This window comes from Megascapheus bottae, chromosome 8 (assembly GCF_031878675.1).
Source record: "Megascapheus bottae isolate mThoBot1 chromosome 8, mThoBot2.hap1, whole genome shotgun sequence".
Lineage (NCBI taxonomy): Eukaryota > Metazoa > Chordata > Mammalia > Rodentia > Geomyidae > Megascapheus > Megascapheus bottae.
This window is the reverse complement of record NC_143516.1, coordinates 62404848-62409763: the sequence shown is the minus strand read 5'-3', so window position 1 is coordinate 62409763 and position 4916 is coordinate 62404848. Positions and strand designations below refer to the sequence as shown.

General features: G+C 37.8%; 1 pseudogene; it reads right to left on the bottom strand.

The window, feature by feature from the left end:
- Positions 1–3865: 3865 nt before the first annotated feature.
- LOC150060030 (E3 ubiquitin-protein ligase RNF138-like) lies at positions 3866–4581 on the bottom strand (annotated as a pseudogene).
- Between the last annotated feature and the right edge of the window lie 335 nt (positions 4582–4916).

Below are 4916 nucleotides of genomic sequence, written 5' to 3'. Positions count from 1 at the left end.
TATTCCCAAGCCAGATTTCTTAATTTCATCTATTTTTTTTATCTCCTTAATTGTGTACATGCATTGGTAGGAATTAAGTCCAACAAAATGGGTAAGTTGTGACACTGTCCTGTCATCTCATCCTGCACTTTCTAGGAGTCAACTGGCACCCCAACTCCTTCTTAACTCATCCTCAGTCCAAGCTCTCTCACTGTTGGTTGCTTGAGCAAGTGTCATCTGCTCTCCTCTGGCACACGCTCCTGCCCTCCTCCTCCTGAGGCCTTCCGACCACACACCCAGAACAGAACCCAGGTTCCTTTGTCTCATCCCCCCACAGCTCTTATCTCAGACAGGCAACTTCTGTGCATGGAAACGAAAGTCAGGGAAGGGTTCCCCCTTAATGTCAGAGAAGTTTAAGTCCCAGAGAAACTCAGAATTAGGGGAGAAGTGCATTGGTGGCGTTTCAACGCAGGAAGTAAAAGTATTCTTATTCTTACTATTATTATTATTATTGAAGAGCAGAGGTCTATTTTCCATGGTTAGGACTATGGTCACCTGTGAAAGTGTTGGTTACATTGTCACACAGGGAGCAGGATCTGAACCCATACAAGGAGCATGCCAGAGATGCTGAGATGACACAAAAACCACGGCATGGAGAGATCCCCAGCCAGCAGCCATGTGCCCACTGTGTGTTCTGCAGGCTGCCTTTGGTTCCCGTCCCTCCCTATACCTGTGCCAAGGACAGGCAGCTTTGCTGATGCTGGAATCCCACAGTACAGGGCAGCCTCCCGCCTCCGGCCTCCAGCCCAGCCCTCTGAGTCATGCCACCGGCTCAGTAGCTGCCTTAGGACAGAAATCCAATCCCTGCTCTTTCTGTGACCCTTTTCTCTGGCTTCTACTTTTCTCCAGTTTCTCCAACACCAACTTTCATGTCTGCCGTTGGCCTCCAGCGCAGCTTGCTGAGAAGCTGCAGGATCTGCAAGGGCTATGGCTCGCAGGACATCTTAGCTTTATGCCCAGACACACAACTCTGCTCCTGAGATAAGGGGTTACTTGCTTGGAACAAGGAAGTGGAAAAATGTAAGACTTATAATGACATAAGGGAGAAACTGTGGGCCCATGGGAACACAAGCGTGGGGGGCTCATTCCTGCCAAGACAAAGGGGTGAGGCCTGTGGGCAGCATAAAAGATATATAGACAACTCTTCTAGTATCTAAACTTCATTCTCTCTCGGACCATCCAGAATATTCCCAAAAGCCTGCGTGAATGTCTCTCTTCCTACCCAGTTCACAAATGGCAGACCCTAGGAATGCTGTATATTAATATATATATATATATATATATATATCGCGTTTTCACTGTGTGGTTGATTTTTCTAACACGGGTAATGACAGCAGTGACAATCACAATGAAAACAGAGACTGATACGGATGACCAAAAACTCTGACATCAGATGCCTTTGGTCTTCTGCCTAGCCTGGAAGAATCCTGAACATCAAACTAGGCCAGTTTCCCATCAGGCTCACTGCCAGGCCTAATTGTAACATGCATAGCGATGGACAGCCATTGGAGTGATTGAGAGAAATCGGACACATTGGATTGCTCAGGTCCAGTAATTAATACCTTGTCAAGTAAGACGACAGAGGAACAGACCACAAGCAATTATCCAGTGCCCAGGTTAAGGCTCAGTAAGCGACAATGACTTATTGGCCCTGAGCTCCTGACATTGCCTGTCAGGACAGATTTATAACAGAAATGACTCATCTACTCTCATTCCAAGATCAACATGAGTCCCCAGCTCACAGGAGAGCAACTTCCTTTGACAGACGATGGAGACAAAGTCTAATTAACACGATGCTAAATCACATGGACGCCATCACGTATTATCCAAGTCCCATTCCTGGGATTTCAGCTGTCTTGCCTGGACCAAGCGTCTTTATTGATACAAGCACCTTGCTAAAGAATAGTATGATGTTTATTGAGGGAAAAAAAAACCCAAACCTGTCTTTGTTTTTAGTTTGTTTCTGTGAAACAAAACATGGAAGGAAAAAGGAGGAAGAGAAGAGATACATATTGATCATTTTTTTCTACTACAATTTTTCTTTTTTTTTTCTTTGGCAAAGCCCAAAACGGTTTAAATTGACATACTCAATACATTAAACTTTGAAAGAATGTACTAAAATTATTGCTTTATACTAGAAAAAAATATGTCAGACGTCTCCTTTGAAAAAGAGTGAATTATACAACTATTCTTAAAATTACAATCATGTAACACAGAGAAAACTCTGAGCCACACAATAAACACCATTCTTAGAATGCAGAACAAAGGCGTTAAGATATATGGCTTTTTGTATGTGATTTGTATTACTGTCTATAAATACAGCCGTAACTGCTTGACTAAAAGCATTTTTACAAAACTCCACTTCCAAAATTAACATTTTTATTAAATCAAGTACAAAAAGTTCACTGTAGAAAATTCAACAAGGGTTTTAAGGAAACCAAAATATACCTTTTTATACAATATATGGATATATTAACAGCAAACTACTTCAGAGGTTTTGTATTTAAAGAAAACCTAAACATTGTATATTAGTAAGGAATGTCAGTAAAGCCATTCTTCATCTTTTATCCTGTGATTTGGCCCACCTACAAGATATATTATAATTCCTGTTATTGAATACTAAGAACATAGTTTTGACTTAAAAGTAGTGAAATAATGGCTGGCAAAATCTATCTCACTACATCAGTTACACATTATTTTTGAGAATAACATGAGCACCATAGACAAGCAAGTATTTGTGTGTGTAAACTTAATATTTAAGGTGTAATAGCAGCCAACTATATCATTAACATGACTTATTTTTAAAAAAAATTGGTGACATACAAAATTTAATCAAATCAGAAAAATACTTCAAACCTATCCTGGTAGTCCATTTTTAAACCCTTAATAGAATTTCTGTATACATCCTGAAAAACTGCATGTGAAGTTGTATGTGTGTGTGTGTGTGTGTGTGTGTGTGTGTGTGTGTGTAAGCATACACATGGAAAGTATACATATATATATATATATCTTTAGCTCTGAATGCATTTCATTAAATTTATTTAAATGTGTTGGCAGAATACAGTATCAACAATTTTAAGTTTCTAATAAGTTTCATTTTAGCAAGCGAGAAACATTGACTATTTAAAAGTCTGAGGCAAAAAAACTATTACACAGCTTCGTATAGCTTAGTCATATGAGACTGCAATTATCAATTGTGCATGAAAGAAATAAAATGTTCTTAGTATTTCCTTCTGTAACAAAAAGGAAATAGCTTTACAATAAGGTTTCAAAGATAAAATTATGGGGAGAAATATCACTAGTCTTCAAATATACTAAATGCTATATAAATACAACTTGTTTATAATTGTATTCTTCAGCTAGAATCTGTGTTTAAGAAATTTCCTTTGGATTAATCTATTCAGTGCTTCAACTTTTCATTCTGCAACTCTGGCTCAGATTTGTTAGGTTTATATTAATCACATACTTAAAACCTACTATGTGTGTACAAAATAGTAAAAAGAACTGCACCAAATTTTAACTGCAACATAATAAAAATATTTTACACTATGTAATGTAAAAAAGCATAAAAGTACAACAGGGATTCCTTTTTACATTCATGAAATATTCTTTTTATATTTTGAAATACCTTAACTTTGTTTTTTAACTTTTCAAGAAGATGAAGTTTACTAAGGTGGCCTATTTTTATTTTTCAATTAAAAATGGAAACAATAGATTGAATTACTTTATTATTATACATATGAAGTTACTGAAATGGTGACTTCATGGAGTTTTCCCCTTAAAGATGGCACTTGCAGGTACAAAGACGCAGAGATGTCTATAGACTTCAGATGTTTACTTGAAAAGATTTTTCCACAGCAAGTTTGATATTGGGTTTCTTCATCTAGCTGAAGATTCACAAATGCTCCATAATCAAACTGATGTCTTTGGTTTAGATGACTGGCAAAATTTCTAGTAATCTGGCTAGGATCTCCCCAAGGAAGAGATACACAGATAGGACATGTCACAGGAACTATCTCAAATTGGTGGTTACTGTTCCAGTGATCTAGTAAACGCTGCCTGGTAAAATTTGACTCTTGACACAAGGGACACTTAAAGATCAGAATTTGAATTCTCTTGGTAAGTTTCTGTGTTATCAGAGGTGGAGGTTTCACTCCCGTTACTGTTCCTTACAGAATCTTGAGAAATCTGAAAGTTTGGAATGATAGAAAAAACACCATATTCATCCTGATATTTCTTACAAGATTTGTAATGATGTCTCATTCGATAGAATTTAATATGTTTTGCACAGAATCTGCAGCTACCAGAAAACTTGATATTTTCAAGATCTAAGGCCCTTTCTGGACATGCTCTTTCTTTTCTAGTCACATTTCCACAACACAGGGGACAATGTATTCTGCTTTCTCTCATTGTAGTCAAGAAACATTTTCTACAGAAAATGTGCTCACAGGCCTTGGTCTGCACCGGCGTTTTGAGCACCTCCTGACAGACGAGGCAGTAGAAATCATCTTCCGTGTAGGTCGTGGGAAGGGTGATCATTTTTTGAATACAAGTTGTTTCTCTTACAAACCTTTGTGTATTTTTTTCTGTGTATTTTCTATGTGATCCAGGCTACCAGGTAGACTCTGCCTTAAACAAAATAAATAGAACAGATTCTTTCCTAATGTCTGATATCCTATAGAAATCTGAGGCTGATGCCAGGCAGAAATTTGAAAGCCACATATGAGGCTAAGCGAAATGAACTCCAGGATATGGAAACAAGAGGTTTATCTTTGTGATTGTTGTTCTTAATGTACTATATGAAGCTATTTCTTTTCTCTTCTTTTCCCCTTAAGGTTTATCTCATGTTTTTACTGTATCTGACTTTGGTACCTGGT